Raw genomic sequence first — 20,957 nt, forward strand, 5'->3', positions numbered from 1 at the left:
GAATAATGGCCTCCAGCTCCATCATGTCCCTGCAAAGGACATGATCTTGCTCTTTTTTATGGCTGCATAGTATTCCATCATGTATATATACCACATTTTCTTTATTCAGTCTATCATTGATGGGTATTTAGGTTGATTCCATGTCTTTGCTATCGTGAATAGTGCCACAATGAACATACATGTGTATGTGTTCTTATAATAGAATGATTTATATTCCTTTGCGTGTATACCCAGTAATGGAGTTTTTGGGTTGAATGCTATATCTGTCTTTAGGCCTCTGAGGAATCACCACACTGTCTTCCACAATGGCTGAACTAATTTGTACTCCCACCAACAGTGTAAAAGTGTTCCTTTTCTTCACTACCTCGCTATCATATGTTTAAATTTTTCTTTCTGCCTTCCTTTTTCATCCTTTCTTAGCAATGAAGTCATAACCTTTGCTCCTTCTTCCCATCAGGCATCCCCTGAGCAATGTTTCCCTTATCTAATTATATACTTGCTTCAAAGTAAGTTCTGGGGACTGAATCTTAAAACAATCTGGGCACCTGTGGAATTCTCGCCCACCAGGGGATTACCTCAAGGCTTTAGTTAATTTACAGCCTGATTGTGCCCAGGAGGACCCTAGCCCACTTACAGATGGGACAATAACTCAAGATAAGTCATTGGAACAAGTCTCATAGAATAGCACCTCCTCACCCCTCTTGCATGCCCCGCATTCCAAGCACTCCTTTTTAAGTATTTGTTTTTTGTCCAAAATTTGAAATGGTTTCTTTAAGCCAGGAGCCTGGACTATTTCCTCCCTGCTAGATTTGGAAAATAAAGTCACTTTTCTTCCACCAAACCTCATCCTTGTTATTTGGTTCTGCAAGTGTTGAGGGTCTGGACCTGCGTTTGGTTACACAATCAACAGAAGCTATAGAGAAAGGACAAGCATGGACTATCAGGAGAGACACTGACTCAAAAACTGCATGTTACAGAGCTAACAGTAAGAATTCGATAAATATCATCCAGGCTTACTTTTCGTTTGTTACATGAATATCTTTTTTAATAATATAATAACGCTATGAAGTCAATACTGTTATTATCTCAATGTTACTTATGAAGAAACTGGCATTGGCCCAGCATGGTGGCTCACACCTGTAATCCCAATACTTTGGGAGGCCAAGGCGGACAGATCACGAGGTCAAGAGATTGAGACTATCCTGGCCAACATGGTCAAACCCCATCTATACTAAAACTACAGAAATTAGATGGGCGTGGTGGCGCGCACCTGTTGTCCCAGCTGTTCTGGAGGCTGAAGCAGGAGAAGCGCTTGAACCCGGGAGGCGGATGTTGCAGTGAGCCGAGATCGCGCCACTGCACTCCAGCCTGGCAACAGAGCGAGACTCCATCAAAAAAATTTAAAAAAAGAGAGAAAGAAAAAGAAAGAAAGAAATGCTTCTCTAGCATTCAGAGAAGTTAAGGAATTTGCCTACAAATCCATTCATTGATGCTACTTTTCTGAGCTTTTGTCAATCCCCGTGACTTCCGCTGATATCCATCAAATCATGTGCCATCCACCACTGCTCCTGCTGCCCAGCACGCACTATGAGGGCAGCTGCCATCTTTTGCTTTTTAAATCCTCTTTCTAAACATTTCCGACCAGTGAGGTTTGGCTTTCACCACATACTGATCCTTTCCACTTGTCAGTAAGCTAAGCTCTTTTTGCTTTTGACATCTTTAACTCAGCACTTGAGAATTTCTCTTACTCTTCACTGTAGCCTTTGACTTGATAAATCTTGATTCTGAAATGGTTAAAGATTCAGCAGTCAGAAGGTTAGTAACTAAGGCATTACTTTAATGAAGTGGTGGATAAAATATATTTGAATGCCTTCAAAGTACAAATAGAAGGTAATTTGCATCTTCTCTAATAATGTATGTTGGTATTTGTGTGTATAAATATGCACATAAACATGTGTGTATATCTGTATATGAATACACATATATCTATTTTTAAGATTAGAACATATTTTCAGGAAAATAAAATTTACAGATGGGAGGAATTTGCCATCTATTTCATTGCTATCCTGATTTATAACCCCCCTTAGTTAAAGATATTTATGTATTTTGGAAGTTGTTAGTTCTTATGTATAATCCAGTGTCTCAGAACACACTACAGAGTGCCATTTTTTTAAGAAAAAGCAAGAAACAAGTATAAAGCAACACATTGAAGACAATAGACCTCAGTCTAGAGTGATCTCCCATTAGCGATCTGTCAATTTAAATAAAACTTCTTGCACAACTAACTTATTTTAGGCAAAGACTTGACTAAATAGGTTTGACCTTTCCTTCTTCCTGTCCACTTTCAATTCACTATGAAAGAGTTTAAGACAATTGGTTTGACATTATGAATCAGGTCCTCTAAGTTGTTATTATAGATAAAGCAAAGCAAAGCAAAACAAAACAACACTGACAAGAGTTCTTTTTGAAGATAGCTTATGAGATTTTTATTTACCCCAATCCAATGATAAGGGTAGGTAGATCCAGGTTAAAGCATATATAAAATATTCAAACATCATTGCCTCTGTCTTATAGGCCATAGCCACATTCCTGCTGTACCACAGCAGTAGCAACTGGTTAAAAAAGCCAAGGTAAAATAACAACGAGATACTACTACACACCTATTAGAATAGCCAAAATCTAGAAAACTGGCAGCACGAAGTGCTAGGTAGGATGTAGAGCAACAGAAACTTTCATTCATTGCTGGTGAAATGCAAAATGAGGCAGACACTTTTGAAGACGGTTTAGCAGTTTCTTACAAAGCTAAACAGACTCTTACGTGATCTAGCAGTTGTGCTCCTTGGTATTCATCCAAAAGAGCTGGAAACTCATGTCCACACAAAACCTGCACACAGATGTTTATAGCTTTATTCATAATTGCCAAAACTTGCAAATAACCAAGTTGTCCTTCAGTAGGTAAATGGATAATAAACTGTGGCACATCCAGACAATGAGATATTATTCAGCACTAAAAAGAAACGAGCTGTCATCCAAGAAAAAATAAAAAAGGAAACGTGCATACATATTATTATACTAAGTGAAAGACATCAATCTGGAAGGGCTACATGCAACATGATTCCAATTATATGACATTCTGGAAAAGGCAAAACAGTGGAGACAGTAAATAGATCAGTAGTTGCCAGAGGTGAAGGGGTGGGGAAGAGATGGATAGGTGGAGCATAAAGGATTTCTAAGGCAGTGAAAATGATCTGTATATTACAATGGTGAGTACATGTCATCACACTCTTTTCTAAACCCACAGAATGTACAAGAGTGAACCCTCATGTAAACTATGGATTTGGGTGATTATGATGTGTCAATGTAGGTTCATCAACAGTAACAAATGTACCATTCTGCTAGGGGATTTTGATAACAGGGGAGGCTATGCTTTAGTGGGGACAGGAGGTATATAGGAAATCTCTGTACCTTCCACCCAATTTTCCAGTGAACCTAAAACTTCTATAAAAATTAGCCTTAACGAAAGGTCGACGTGACACTTCTGTGTGCATGCCTAAAAGGAGGTTCACTCGGTTATCAACCAGCTGTGTTTTCAGCACCACATAAACCTGATTTGATTGATTCTTGCTCAGTGAATTGGTCAAATTATTTAGCTGGTTTAGTATAGGCCTCTGGATCTAAAGTGAAGTTTGAAAAGTATTATTTAACTTTTTGGGGAGAAAAGAGAAACCAATGTCCATGCGATTTATCATTGCTTGGGTAGTCATGTAAGAATAGCTGGCTGGTCGTGTGTGTACTGATGAATGTTCTTAGGTACTACCAGGAAAGCAAAGTGAGTTAAAATAAGTGACAAAAATTTATCCAGAATGTTGAACACTAAGCATTTTACTTCATCAAAATCTTTGAAAGCAAGAAGGCATTCTTGCTTACTTAATCATTTAAAAAGAATTAAAACTTTAAATACATTAAGTGAATTAATTAATTTACCTATGGTAATGACACCTATCAACGACAGTGAATAACACCTCTGAAATATTTCCTAAGCATTCTGAAAAGTAGTAACTCCTGATATATAAATATTTTGAGAGCATGTTAGGAACAATTCAGTACTTTTTAAAGATAAGAGAAATGATACTTTTACATAGATATCTTGGACATTCACAACCTTTTAATTTTTTTTTAAGTAGTAGATTATATTTCCTGACATAAAATTGATCCAGTCAAAAAAGTTTGAATATTATTAATATATGTATTCATATTGAATTCTCACATCTTTCCAATCATTTCCTTGACAAATTATCAAGTACAAATGTTTTTTTCAGAGAGTATTACTGATTAATAATTTCAGTAATCTTTAAGTCACACGCTCTTACATATGTATTAAGAAATAGTACTTTTATAGTACTTTTACATTTATAAATAATAATTTAAAGATCAAAGTCCTATAATTATAAATATTTATAAAATTGTGTGTGTGTGTATGTGTGTATAAAATTATGTTAAAACGGGTTTTGTTGTTGTTGTTAACAATCTAATGTGATTTAGGCTCTTTTTTACTGCTTCATGTACTAGGCAGACCCAAATAAAAGACAAATTCTCCCATCTCCTTTGCTTTTACTTTCCTATTATCTCACTTGTGGTACTCTGTTTGAAGTCTTTCTTCTACATGTTAATAGAACATTTCTTGGACTTTCCTGGCCAGCAAACTTTATATCAAAACACAGGAGCAATTATGTGGGAATCTGGCTGTCATTTGTCTTCCACACAGGCTCAACTAAGTTGGCTTTGGGGCAGATTTGTTAGGCTCCTGATGATGATGCACTTGTTTGGGGATTTTCTTTTTGGTAACCTTGCCCTATGTATGTGAAATTGAGCCCAGGATATAGTTGATTCCTCTAAAATCCTCCCGAGAGCAATAACTACAGATACTTGTTCACAGAGAGTCATACAGCTCACAAATCTTTTGGACTTTGATTTCGATACATCCTTGAATTACTATTTAAATGAAGAGAAAACAAAAGAATATGAGTTCTTCTTTGTATTTGCTAAGTAGTTACTGAGCACTTGTATTTTACATAGCATAAGTGGGAAAACTAACATTTGTTGAGTACTAAGTGTTTTAGATGAGGATCATTATACTTGCTGTGATCCTTTGAATTAATTTTTCTCCCTCATTCTTAAAAGATGAGCACTGAGGCTGAGAGAAGTTAAGGAATGACCTTCATGAAGCTGCTAATGGTGTCAAGATTCAAATTTTAGGATTGCATATTCTAAAATCAATGCATTTTTATGCACAGTATTCCAAAGGATAAAATAAGCAGTGTCTTCCCTAAAGAGCTTCTAAAAATAGATGTAGTTAAATGATAGCCCAAGAATCAATCAAATATATTACATAGAAAAGTATAGATATAGTTAAATGATAGCCCAAGAATCAATCAATCACATATATTACATTTAAAAGTATAGATATACCAAAAAGCATCACTAAGTTAAATGCAAGAGATTGATATAATGTAATGAATGCTTGGGAGTAGATATTACGGTGGTTTGAAATGATCAAAATGGAGGCGAGAGAAGAATTGGGCCTAGAATTAAAGGTAACTGGAAAGGCAGCTGGAATTAAAAGTAACATAGATTGAGGAGAGGGATAAGAAATTATGATATAAGGATAATTAAGAGAGATGTTATAGAAACAAGAATGACCAGCTTTATTTTCAGAGACAGTGAATAACATACACTTGGCAAAGAAAACTGTAAAAAAAAAAAAAAGAAAGAATAGTGGTAGACTTGATTTCAAAGGTCATTTTATAGTTGGTTATATAAAACTTTTAAGACCTAATAGTAATTTGGACACTACAATATGGGGGGGGAAAGGGAACCATTGAAGATTGCTGAGTATGAAAAATGACATGATGAGAATGGGATTGAAGTTAGTCTGGAGTAGATGTGCAAGACATAAAGGGAAAAAAGACTAGAAGCTAGAACTTGAAGTCAGGAAGCTGGGTAATAATATGCAGGAGGGAGTGAAAAAATGTGTTGGGGAACACATGAAATGCTTAGGCAGGAATCCTCACATTGATACCAATATGTGGGCCATTCTTAAAGGTCTGATGTTATCATAAGTAATCTTATAAGTTTATGTTTTATTTTTAATTGACTGGCAGAGATATTAATTGTAGATTTCATAACACACACAGAGCCACAAACCTTTATGCTAAACATAAACTAATTATAGACTAAAATGTATTTTCAAGGTTTTATTAAAATTAAAATTTTAAATAATTATAGGTATCTTTGAAAAGAGCAATTTTTTTACTGGTTTCTTGGAGGAGGGGGCTAGAATTAAATATTATATATCAATATTAAATTTGGCCCAAAAAGTACATATTAGCAGACTTGAAAAATAAAACGTTAAATGCACACATCATTTTTGTTTTATCACTGTCACAGACAATTAATTTTCTAAAATATGATCCTATTTTAAGACTACTAAAGTGTCAGCTAAAATAATGTTACATCAGGATATTTGTATGAAATAATAAATGGGTTCTTTGACCTACAATGTTAAATTGTGAGTTAATATTTATTTTACTACCACAAGAGAAATATTATATTTTTGAATATAGTGATAATTCTCATTATCAAGATAATCCCCTCATATATAACTGACTGTAAAGAAATGTTATTTCTGAATCTATTGTATAAGACTCATAATCTATTCTTAAATATGTTTCATGCTCTTATTTATGAGCTTATCATTATAATACTCAAATTTTAAATAAGATTTGTAATTTAAACTTCTCTAATCTAAATGTGACTATGTGTAGTTGAGGCAATGTGATCAGAAACAGGCAAATGTCTGCTTCCTTGAAATTTCATCTAACAGTAATGAGATGTGTGTCAGTTATGAATCTTAGCCAAATTTCTGGATAATGTTAAGTCTCAATTTATGTAGAGCTACTTCATTAGATAAGTAGACTTCCTGGAAGCCAGACCTCCCAAACCAGCATTTGTAATAAAGAAAAAGGGGCTGTTAATAGTAATTCCCTCATTGTTGGTAGTATAATTTTCTATTTATGTTTGTTTTGGGAGGATTTATTTTAGAACCAGCAGAGCCAGAAGATATTTCTAATAAAGAAATGGAGGAAAGGAATATAAAATGTTCAGAAATGAGGAACATCATTTAGTCCTCCTCATCCAAAATATTTATAATCTAAGTATATAAGCCCGAGAGGTTTTTTTTTTTAAGTTTTAAGTTATGTTGTATCTTACCCATGATTATTCTGGATAAGAATGCTCAATAATAAAATGATGATATTGAAGCTGATGATGATTATGATAGTCCAAAAATAAAACATGTTATTTAAAACATATTTTTGATTGTAAAGGATAAGGGAATTGAAGTGATAAGAAATAATGAAATTACCCACTAATAACAATGCTGGGAGTGTTTCGACTGGGGAGTGTGAGGAAGATTAAACCTATGTATAAAGTCAAGAGTAAACCACTGATCTTCCAGAAAAAAAAAAAAAAAAAGAAGAACGATTGGTTTTTAGTCCTTCTTTCCAACAGTGATTTCCAGGAAGCAGTTTCCTCATGATATCATTTTTCCTAATCTTACCTACAATATTACAACTTGGAAACATCTTTATGTTGCTTTGTTCTAAAATATAATCATTGCTGGACCAGCCATTACAGTAGATAAGATGAAATTTATTATTACCACATATTAGTAACATTACACTCTAATGTATATTGTTAGATGTGGAGGAGGTATATTCTTAAACTCCCTGGTGGGGAAGCTCTCATACACTATCTCTTATTCTCCACAAGCTTGATTCTCACATGTATCCACATAGATGTAGAGACAGCCTGCCTGAATGTTTGTTTTTGAGAGGCCCGAGTTCCTGCCTCTCAACAGAGGTCTAACACTCAGACCAACAAAAGATTGTGATTCTTCACTTAAAGTCAAATGCCATTGAAAATATAGAATCCTTACCATTAGATCTCAAGATACAGAAAGCCTGGTAATCTGATTACAAAATTTTGTTTGATATTGGAAAATATTATTTCTTTAAATATTGCTTTGAAAGAGCACCACATGTTTGTTTGGTTGTTTGTTTTTCAAATTTCAATTTGCCATACTGCATGTTCCTGAGTTACCCACAGATACATAGTATCTGTGTCCTTTTCAATTGTGCTGACCACTGAACCTGTTATGAGGGATATGACCTTCCTAAATAGAATGGGCAGGTGAGCAAGCCTAGCATCCATGAGCACACGCCTTTTCATCAGGCTCTGTGTTTGTACCTTGAAGTGGTTATTACTGAATCCAGACGTGTTAGAAGGTCCCTGTGGAATAAAAAGTCCATTCTACATGTTGTAATATATAAGATAAAGTTAGAGTTCTAACTGTTCTCTGATCAAGGACAGAAAGCAAGTTTACATTGTAGATTCCTAACAGAGCTTCTTTGAAACACCTTGATCTCGATTCAATGTTACTAACAAAGTTGTTGAATGAAGAAATCATCCCCAAATCTCTTAAATGCAGTATAAGTATACTGTATTAGAATATGTTCGAATAGAAATTGAGTTCACAACATTATTAAATTGGATGCCAACAGATAGGAAAAAGTGATTATGACATTCAACAAATTATTGTCTGCCTTTAGGTAACAGACAAATAAATAAGCCCAGATATCTGATAACCATTTAAATTTTCAATACAACTATAATAAATCCCCTAAATCTTAATTACATAAGGAAAACCAAATACTAAAGTATCTAATTAAGAGGATCCCTTAACATCTGTTCCATAAAATAGAAATTTGCCAATATATATATTATTGTCTCTGAAGTAATTGCTTTATATTTTTTATTGTATCATACCAGCAAACATTACAATCATTCAGTGCATGAATTTTGTCTTTATTCATTCAACAAAGATGTCTATTTCTATTTTTCTTCATGCTTAAATGAACAGTACAGAGTATACAGATGAAGCTCAATAAGTAATTATTAACTAGGCTTGCCTATATGACATTGTACTAGGCTCAAGCAATATTTTCAAGAATTGACATCTGTAATCAAGCTGTGATATATCACTTCAGGAAATGCATATTATTCTTCATAATGCTTTAAAAAATCTCAAGAAAATGTATGCTTTCTTCATTATTCTCTGTGATGGCTATTACTTCTACTCATAAGTATGCACTTGATTGCTTCAAATATATTTGTGAGTAATTCTCAAAGTTTGTGAGAACAGTTTCTTTTGTTCAGTTTTCTTTCTAGAGCTCACAAGCCACATAGACTTTCACACAAGTTGTCTCTCACAGCAGGAAGTTCTACTGTGTCATAGAGAGAAAAAAATAACAGTACCAGCCTAAGACTTGACTATACCCTTAGCTGCAAACAGCAAAGCATTTGACCAAAAATGAATGGGCCAAAGCTGGAGCAATTTGAACAACAAAATAAATAATAATAAGACTGTATTACAACCCAAAGAATAAAATAAATATCCATTAATCCATACTGATATCAATAAATGATTAAACAAACAAACTGGGGAGGTGGCATGACTGCTCCTTAAAGAAAAATTCTAACCTAAAAATGGTAAATACATGAGGGAAACAGAAAATCACTACGGAAACACTGCAGTAATACAGCTGCAAGCAAGATTTACTGAAGAATGCTAAGTTAAAGAGAAACAGAAAGTCTACATAACCTCAAAGTACCTCCCTCAACATATTTATTAATTACTGTGGTGATTTTAACATAGAAACACATTTTATGACACACACGATCTTTGGTGTTCTTCTCTAGAGGGCGAAGCTAAATCCTTCTCTCCTTGAGAGTATGAGCTGGACTTAGTGGTTTATTTCTAAATAATATAGTACAGAAAGGGAAGAATAGTGACTTCACAGTAGCAAAACCTGGCAGGTACCACCAGGTGATAAAGGTCAATATGGCTTATAATAAAACATTGATATCCCGAACCTTTTTATATGATGAGAAGAACACATCGCCTCTATATATTTTTTCTCAAAATTCATAACCTCAGTCTAATCATAAAAAAACAGACAAACCCAAATTGAGGTACATTTTACAAAATACACGACCAATACTCTTTAGAAGTGTCAAGGTAATGAAAGACAAGAAAAGGCTGACCTCAAGTGATCCACCGAACTTGGCCTCTCAAAGTGTTGGGATTACAGGCGTGAGCCACCATGCCCAGCCTCTGTACCATTTTTATAACTCTTCTAAAGACTATTTTATTTCAAAATAAAAAAAAATTAAATTTTTGGAAGGAATCTTAAGTGAAAAATTGTTCAAACCCTCTCTTCATGCAGGTAACATGTCATTTATTCAATCATTTATTCCTAGAATGCAAACTTCATGAAGGTAGGAAATTTACCAGTTTTGTTCACCACTATAGCCCAAACATCTAGGTGTAACATATCATGAGGGGAATTTTTAAAAATTTGAGCTATAGCAAAAACAAAAACAGAAATAAAACACCATTTAATAAAGTTGACTTATCCTTATATCTTAAAAGTAAAAATATAATGACCACAGCAACAGCATAAATTGTAGATATGAAGGCTATTCTTAAACTGTCCCTATTTTTTTAAAAGCTGTCAAGTTCTCATAAGACATTTCTCATTTTCCTAATTTTGAGGAGCTGAGATGAATTTACTGACAAGGAATCACCCTGCACCTTGTTTCAAGGCTCTTTAATCATGAAGTTAGATATCGCCTTCTGAAGATTTAATAAATAGCTACAGTGGCTTGGGGCAATAGACAACCAGTCGGTACAGAAAGTGATCTGGACCTTGTTACCGATCACCAGGAACTTGTTAAATGATGTACTCTGTGACTGATGGAGGCTTTTGAGTTAACACTCTGCAGGAAGCTGACAGGGCACAGGTTACACTCTGCTTTATCTTCAAACAGGTTTTAGGAGGAAGAAAAATAGGAGGGAGATTACAGACACCTCTGGTGAGAATTCCTTAAATGTGAGAGAGTTTCACCCTGCTGTCAGAAGGCTTCATTCCTGACACTTTCCTCTATCTAAACAGAATCATCTTTGGAGCGTAAAAATGACAGGATATGGCTTTTCAGTCACAGAAAGGGTAACTATTGGTGAAGTGATTTAATCCCTGTAATCTGACACAACAAGGAAAAAATAAATAAATATTCAGACCCATATTCAAAATGTGCTACTTTGGAGCCAAGACGCAAATAATATGTCTGCTTAGCAACTGAATTGGCCAAAGTAAATAATATTATCTCTTCTGCTTCTTACCTCTCCATAATATATATGTAGATATAATTCTTGCTGAAAACCAAAAAGAACATACCATATGATTTTTTTTTGCTAATTTCATAAAATTACAAATAAAACTTTCATAGAATCATAACATCTGCTTTAGCAGTATTTTGGAGAAAAGCCATCTCTGCAGAATCACATGAGGACATACAGCTTAATGTGCAACTTGCCTTTCACATTTGCATTCACATTGTCTTTGAGAGAGCTTGGAGAACATTAGCAATAAATGCCAGACGAGGAATACAAAATCTCTGGACATATGAAGACTTTTGCCTTATGTTACTCATAGTATTATCAAAATTGAAGTACAGTGTTATTAATTTGTTCTTAAGACCTATGCTAAGGCTTTTTAATGTACATTTTCTTAAGAAACAAATGGTATCACTAAATGGATAATGGAATGTCCAAAGAGTTTGACCTTTGTTTTCAAACTGGAAACTACTTGAAGAGTATCAAGTTAGAACTCTACTGGCAGATTGGAAAAGAGCCTGGTGCATCCTATGCCTTTCTTCTGTCTCCATCTCTACGTCCAGAAAGCCAGATCAGACCTAAATATTTCTCAAACGTAGCCATGTCTTTCCATTCCTATTGCTACCACCCATGTCCAGGCCTTCATTTTTCTCATCTCCAGCCTTGCTTATATCCATCCATTGGCATTCTGGTAAACAAGCTTTCCAGCGACAACAGCAACATGAAAACCAGCAACAACAAAACATTTACTTGTGGTGTTTGCCATTTCCAAAATATAAACAGTCCTACCATGGCCAATTTCAAGCTACCAACAATTTATCAACCGGTAAGATTCCTAAATCTTTGAGAGTTGATTGTCCTATGCCAGCTCAGCACACCACTGTCTCAATGCAGTACCCAGTGCAGTCAGTCATCTGTAATCTTCTTGCTTAAGAACCTTCAATATCTCCCACTTCCTTTAGCACTAAGTCCCAAATCCCTCTCTAAATTGACAAGCCCCCTACACTCTGGCCCACATCCACCGCTTTTTTGTTTTGTTTTGTTTTGTTTTTTTGACGGAGTCTCGCTCTGTCGCCCAGGCTGGAGTGCAGCGCCACAATCTCGGCTCACTGCAAGCTCCACCTCCCGGGTTCACATCATTATTCTCCTGCCTCAGCCTCCCGAGTAGATGGGACTACAGGCATCGGCCACCACGCCCGGCTAATTTTTTTGTATTTTTAGTAGTGACGGCGTTTCACCGTTTAGCCAGGATGATCTCGGTCTCCTGACCTCGTGATCTGCCCGCCTCCGCCTCCCAAAGTGCTGGATTGCTGTCCCTCTTTTAACCACACACCAGCTACACTGTTGAGTTTTGCTTTTGTTTTCTGGTGCCTTTAACTTACACTGATATCTCTGGTCATTGAGCCGTGTATCCTTTGCTCCCTGCTCTCTTCACTTTAATTACTTTTACTTCTTAGGTCTCAGTTTAAACAGTCAACATCCAGGAAGACTCTAGATATCGTAAATCAGGTAAGTATTTTTCTAATGTACATTTGTATGCTTTCCTCATATCAGAAAACTCCCTCAGGATTTACTTGTTTTATTACCTTTTCACTCACCAAACTTAAAAGGTCTCAGGAGCCATGTCTCTGAGATCATCACTCTTTTCAAGGTCTAGCAGAAGTGCCTGGTACCTAGTACACCTTTACCTTTTTATTAAATGGTAAGTAGATGGGGATTTTTATCTGATATACCTGATCCTTACTTAGTACAGGGCATATTTATAAACAAAAGAAATTCATAGCTATATTCAGTTATGTTATAATTTTTGCCATTTAGAGTCAAGTAAATTCCAAAAGAGAAGGTTTTCCATATTCTCCCCACCAAAATACGGTTTAAAAAGTAATATATTCTGAAAGCTGAGGTCTTACGAAATCAAAGTTACGTAGCTTATGGCGATGACTAAGGAATGCCACTCTTAAAGAGGATTTCTGAGTATAAAACAGGAACACATTATTCCCTACTCCAGAGCATACACTTTTGAATCTTGGTTCAGGGCCTAGAACCCAGAGATGAATTTTTATAAACTTGTCAAAGCTAATAAACAAGAGATCTCTGTATTAAGAAAGAAATCAGAGCAGACGATCTTCATGTTTGCGTCCAATTCAAGGTTTCTAAGAATACATAAAATAAATATGGGTGGTAGGTGATGGTAGAATAATATTCTCTTCTGCCTCCGCTTAGTCTTTTATCCTGGCATCCTGGCACCCTGGCAGTGACCCTGAATGTCAGGGGAAAATGTAACTGCAAATAGGAACACACTTCCACTGAGCAGTGCCCAGAAAGAAATAGGGTAGCATAGTGAGAAGAATTTTGCTTTGCAAACCATCAACCTCTTCTTTAATGTTAGTGTTGAAAAAAATTTATCTCAGAGATCCGAGGAACTAAAGATATATGTAAAAACAAAACATAAAATGCTTAAGACATTGTGTATGTGTATTCTTAAACCTTACAGATTCCTAGATGTAGTTTCCCACATAAATCAACCAAAAATATTAGAGCAGTTTATAAAGAATGCCTTACAAATATTACAATGTATTTTTGAAAGCTCAACTAAAATTATAACCCCATAAATAAGAAACATCACTCTTTCTTTCAGGATGTGAGTGCTGAATACCTCCTATTAGGGATCTAAAATTAGCTCTACAGGTGGTGGTGGTGGTATACATCTGTCTGTGATATAGTCTGTGCCCTCAGGATACACACAGTATAATAGAAGAGACACGTAGTGGAAACACTTGTAATTCGGAGTGATGGGTACTGTCATAAAGATATGTATAAACTATTCAGGAGCAGGGAGTGAATATCACGTGTTTCCTTTTAATTAGTTCTTTAAAATGCCACAGAATATTTTCATATAGATCTTACATTTTATTATATGTCTCCCTCTCAAATTTTAACATACCAGATGCACTATTAGATTAAATTTGCATATTGATTTTAAATTGTATTGCATTTTCAAAAATGTTTACATGTGAAAAAAATGTATTTGTATAGAAGTAAAGAGATAATAAAGTGAAGAAAACTAACTTCAAAATGAAAGCCAAATTCTTCTTAGATAGGTAATTCTATTAAAGGGGAAATATTATATATTATAAATATATCTGATAAGTGATATGGTTAGAAAGGTATCTTTTCCTCCAGTGCTTAGGTTTTGGCTGGGCAAATTTTGGGGGAGGTGTGGGAATGGTGATAGCACTCTATAATTTAAGGAGGGACTGGAAAGATAGTTTCCAGGACAAACTCATTTGTGAAAGAAGTAAAAATAACAGAATAAAGGGTAGGAAAGTAGGGAAACACTGATAAGAATATTGTGAATTATTCACCACGTTCAACCTAATCAACATATCCATCACCTCCCATAACCTCTTTTTTTTTTTTTTTTTGTGCTGAGAATATTTAAGATCTACCCTTGTAGCAAATTTCAAGTGTATGATACAACATTGTTATTAGTAGTCACATTGTTGTATCTTAGATCTTTTTAACTATATAGAATTTTTAAATAGTTAACTGTATCTCAATGAAGTTGGGAGAAAAACTTAAAACTTAAAACACTGTGAGCTTGTCCTCTAATACATAAAACCCCAGAAATTTTCATCATGAATTTTAAAAGAAAGGAGTGGGGAGCATAATGAAATGTGAGATATAGACAGGGCTGGGTTCATGGGCATGCAAACTATATGATCACCCTACATGTTGTTTAATGCTCTGCTGTTGTCATCTAAAAATTCCTAATAATCTTTGGAAGTATATTTTGTAGTTGAAGTCCAATGAGACAATGGAGCTTGTGCGTGAGCAGAGAAGTTAAGAGTAATATGCATATCTGCCATTTTTGCTGCCCTATTTGCATGCAATAGTTTCAATGTCACACGAGTGTAGAAATCCCAGGGACCTACCTTGCATGGGAGTTCAGCAAGACTCAAACATGAATAAGACACACATATTATGTCTACTTTTGAGCAAGTGGGGCCATAGACAACCCTTAGAAATCACATTGTCCAATCAAACCAGAACTAGCTTAAAATGCAGAAAGAGGGCAATAATTTTCCAAAAAATACAAATAATCAAGAAATCTATCATATCACTTGCATTGCATCTCTGTATTAGCTGATCCTTATGCTAAAAATGTTAACATAACGGGGAAGATAGGCAAGATATAGTTCCTTTTCCTTTCAGTTCTTTTTTATTCATCAGTAAGCCTAAGATAGAGAGTGTTGGTAGAATGTGCACACATCAAGAAATGAAACAAAAAATAGCTGGGTTAGTTTTGTGCAGCATTTCCGTGGTTCAAGTAATAATTACATATATATGCATAGATGAGCAGTAAAAGATAAATTGTATAATATCAGTGATTCTACCTAGAAATTAAATGTTGTAATATGGCATTAAAACTGGAATTGCATAATGTAAAGATGAACAGTAAAACTCATTTTAATAATTTACAATTTTGACTTTCTTTATTTAGAACAATGATAAATAGAAAAATACCATGCATGACCAGTAGAGAGAAAAACTACAGAAGTGAGGAAATCTTTACATTTTATGGTGTTTAACAGTACTTTCTTTCCTGTTTTATGTGTTTATTTTTCACTAGGCCTCAAAATTAAGTAGCAGGCCTTGGATGTATAAGGTACAGGAAGGGAAAAAGGGAGACAACGAGATGAAAGGAGAGGTCTAGAAATCTCCTGGACACATACCCAAAGGCAAAGCAAGGGATGGAGGATTACGTCCCAGGTTCTCAGATGACTTCAGCTCAGAGTGATTTTCTTCTTCAAGCTGTGGTTAATGAAGTTTTTACATACACTAAATCACTATATATTATGTATTTGATACTAATAAAAATGTAAACATTATAGGCAGGAGCTGTATTTTAATCTTTATATATGCATATTCTCTTACAATGATGTCATTATTAGAGATTTTTTAAAGTATTTAACTTATGTCTGTTGAGTCTACCCTCAAGATATGTCCAGAGTCTGAACATTTCTCCCAGCCTCTACTTCTACCAGGGCTGGCCCACCACCATCATATCACAGTGGTGTCCTAACTGGTTTCCTGGATTTTGCCCCTCCTCCCATTACATATCCTTTTAGCACAACAGCCAGAGGGATTCTTTCAAAATTTAACTAACAGATTTAATGCAGTCCCTATCAAAATGCCAATGACATTCTTCACAAATTTTTTTAAATCCTAAAATTCCCAAGGAACAACAAAAGACCTCAAATGATTAAAGCAATCCTGCACAAAAAGAACAAAGCTGGAAGCATCACACAACCTGACTTCAAATTATACTTCAAAGCTATGGTAACCAAAACAGCATGGCACTGGCATGAAACTAGACCAGTGGAACACAACAGAAAAACCAGAAATAAATTCACACATTTACTACAGATTTGACTGTGTCTCTACCCAAATCTCACCTTGAACTATGGTTCCCATAATCCCCAGGTGTCCTGAGAGGGACCTGGTGGGAGGTAATTGAATCATAGGGGCGGTTACCTCCATGCTGTCCTCATGAGAGTGAGTGAGTTCCCATGAGATCTGATGATTTTATAAGGGGCTTTTTCCCCTTTTGCTTGACACTTCTCCTTGCTGCTGCCATGTGAAGAAGGATGTGTTTGCTTCCCTTTCCACCATGATTGTAAGTTTCCTGAGACCTCCACAGCCCCGCAGAACTGTGAGTCAACTAAACCTCTTTTCTTTGTAAATTACCCAGTCTCTGGTATGTCCTTATAGCAGCATGAGAATGGAATAATACAGTAAATGGGTACCTCAGAGAGTAATATGCTGCTATAAAGATACCCAAATATACTTAAGCATCTTTGGAACTGGGTAACAGGCAGAGGTTGGAACAGTTTAGAGGACCCAGAGGAAGACAGGAAAATGTGGGAAAGTTTGGAACTTCATAGAGACTTGTTGAATGGCTTTGACCAAAATGCTGATAGTGATATGGACAATGAAATCCAGGTTGAGGTGGTCTCAGATGGAGATGAGGAACTTGTTGAGAACTGGAGCAAAGGTCACTTTTTCTGTGCTTTGGCAAAGAGACTGGAGGCTTTTTGCCCCTGCCCTAGAGATCTGTAGAACTTTCAACTTGGGAGAGATGATTTGGAGTATTTGGCAGGAGAAATTCCTAAGTGGCAAAGCATTCAAGAAGAAGCAGAGCATAAACATTTGGAAAATTTGTATCCTGACAATACAATAGAAAAAAAAAAAATTCTCTGTGTAAAAATTCAAGCTGGCTATATAAATTTGCATAAGTAATGATGAGCTGAATGTTCATCACAAAGACTATGGAGAAATGTCTCCAGGTCATGTCAGAGACCTTCATGGCTATTCTTCCCATCACAGGCCTTGAGGCTTCCTTGCCGTTTCCTAGCACACCAGACACACCCTTGCCTGGGGACTTTCACAGTGGTTCTTCCCATCTCTTTGGATACTCTTCCCCCAGATACCTCGGTGCCTTGCTCCTTCACCTCTTCTTTGTTAAGCCATTCTCATGTTTAAAGTACAACTCCATTCCCACTCAAAGCATTCCTTCTTCCCTCTTCCATGCATTGTGATTCCCCACAGCACTTAGCCCCAGCCAGACACTGTGTATTTCTTATATTTATTTTAAATTGCCTTCGCTGGAATGTAATCCCCATGAGGGCAAGAACTTTTTTGTCTGTATTGTGGAATGCTATATCCACAGCATTTACATCAGTAACTGACACTCATTAAGAATCCAATAAATATCTGCTAGATAGATGACTAAATGAACACCAGATGATTTACTAGCATACTTATAGGTGATCATGAGTCTCCAAGAAGACTATGTTCCTGGGTTTTATACCTTTGGGGAAATAAATGTTTAGTATCATTTGTCAATATAAACTGTCATTTTCTTTATTTTTTTTAAGAAATATACTTCCCTTTATATCTTCACCTTGATTGTAGTGTATCCCTTGTCACCAGACAGTGGTGAGGTGTAGAGTACCACACTGCAGATATTTCAGAGATTCTAGAGGAGCTGTCAGGGGCTGGTAATCCAGCAGCTTAGTCAAGCACTTGCCCTGATTAACACCTTTGAATATCCTCAACATGTCTATGGTTTCGTTTTTGGTGCTGGTGTTGACTTTTCTTGGGATTCTTAAGCCAAGTGGCCTCTTCTGCTGCTGAGGTACATTTGAGCATGAGAATTAGCCATGCAGCTTCCATACGAATATGTTTCTCTTGATGCAACCAACTCTTAATTCACTTTATAAATATCAGTCTAGCTGTGAATACTGGGAATGTAAAAATTGAAAAAATATTAAATATTTTATATATATATGCTTTCCAAAATACAGTTGTCTTTAGACAATTATAAATGTGCAAAAAAAAAAAAAACCTGATAGATAGTTCTTTAAAATCTTTATAATCAAAGTATTTTCTTCCAGAAGCCAAGATGTGTATTTTTCAGAATTCTTTTCCTTGCAAATAACAGAAACCCACCTCAAAACAGATGAAGAATAAAAAGATGAAGGCTAGGAATAAAATGGCTACTGGGATATCTGTAGTGAAATAATGCTATATGAGTCTCTCTCCTTCAGACAATTCTCTTATATGTGGTAGGCAAGATGGCTGACCTATATTCTGCCAACTTATCAATCTCCCAATGGAGAGTAATAGTTTCACTAACATTTATGGTGAAAAGCTAGAGAAGAAGTGTTCTGAGATTACATGTCACTTGTCCATCCCTTAACCAATCTCTTTAGCTAAAGGGAGAAATACTCTGATTGATTGGATCTGGAGTTTATGACTACTCTTGTAATTAATGAGTGGAGTGAGGAGGGCTATCTCAACCACAGAACCACAGGAAAAAGTGCTTCTTATACTGGGAAGGTCTGTCATAATTCTCAATGTAATCTGTCATAGACCAATCAGCTGACTATTATTTACAATACTATTTCTAGGCAAGCTTCATGATTCAGATCTCCAGGAAAGGAGAGGCTTTCAGAAGTCAGGAGGTGGATAAGGTGGTGGTCTGGGTATACGGACAGGGTCTAATGGATGCCTTCTATTTGTAACAGACAGTGCTCACTATGCCTAGAGCTCCCATATTTTCTTTTTCGCTTTAATCTTCAAAACAACTCTGGGAGGTAGATATTACTAATCCTCATTTTGTGGTTGGGAAAGTAAATTGCCCAAGTTCACAAGCTTTGTCGCATAAAAATTAGAGCCCAGTTCTGAACCCAGATCTAATTCTGAAAACCATACGCTTTTCAACATAAGGTAATATTCGTAGCTGGAAAATGTTGATGCCCTGACAAAACTAGAGGTTTTATTTTGTTTTCTTTCTTTTGCTTTCCTATTAACAGAACATGTTACCTGTTAGAGGTCAACTTTGAGAAAGTGACCCATTTCCAGGGTCCAGGAGCATGGGTCCCAGAAGGGCTGTGAGATCATTAGCATTGAAAGTAGCAAGAAAGACAAGACAGGCTTGCAGGTGATCTCAAGATGGAAGACCTCCTCTTCCTCTGTAATCATAATATTCAAGGGATGGAGATTTGGTAAGATTTTTTATTTCCATATGTAATTGATAAATGTATTATTTGTCATGGATTTTATATAAATTAGTTGGTATGGAATGTAAGACTATGTTATTCACTTATGTAACTACTATTACTGAATTTTTACTATGGGTTAAGCGTAAGAAAAGAAACCTAAGGGCCTAAAATGTCTAATGAAACAATAAAGACATAAACAAGTGCTAAAGATAAAGAAAGAAAGGTACGAAAGGAAAGACCAAAGCAAAGTGTCACATAGGCTACCTTACATACTTTCACCGTTCTCATTCTCACAAATTTAAAGAAAGGATGTGTTGTGGCCAAGTTCAGCTCTTTTCGTTCCTTCTACAAAATTATAGTACACTATGAACAGTATGGTTTCTGTCCAAGTGAAAACTTCCCACAATTATGATTCTGGCATTTTACTATTTGTAAAGAAAAGTCTAATTTCTCTACAGAAAAACATGATTTCCAAATTAAACCTGGAAAAGTGAATAGTTCAAAATGCATACTCTCTCTGTTATTTGGAGTGACCTTCAAAGATGCTTAGTTGGAGCCACTAAAGAGCAAAGTTCTTTATTTTTAGTTTTTCATTTTTAAAAATGTGTGTACATATAAAGACCCCCAAACCCCAATGGGAGCTTCACAGTGTTGTCCAATCCAGAATAGACATCGTCAGTATCCACAAATATTTATTCACAGAAACCTTCAGTTACTCAATTCCTACAGGATTAAGTCCTGAATCTTAAATGGCATACTTGGCTTTCTGCATTCGGGTTCCTGCTTACCACTATGTCTGACCTAAGTCACATCTTCTCCCTCCTTCAGGATCCAAAGGCCTATTTGCTATTTTCAAATTTCCTGTTGTGGGTGGTTTTTCCTTTTGCCTCTATGCCTTTATATACATTTATCCCTTTGGGCAAAATGTCTGTCACTTTTGGAACTAGGAAACTCTAAAAATGCACCCTTCAAATTTTAACTCAAATACAATTCTGGATGTTGTTACCAAGGGAAAAGAAAACCAACCTAAGTATCTGTTCTTCTGAAAAATTTTTTGTCATACCTCTAGGACAGATATTTTACTATATTAT

Source organism: Colobus angolensis, unplaced genomic scaffold (genome assembly GCF_000951035.1).
Source record: "Colobus angolensis palliatus isolate OR3802 unplaced genomic scaffold, Cang.pa_1.0 Scaffold121, whole genome shotgun sequence".
Taxonomy (NCBI): domain Eukaryota; kingdom Metazoa; phylum Chordata; class Mammalia; order Primates; family Cercopithecidae; genus Colobus; species Colobus angolensis.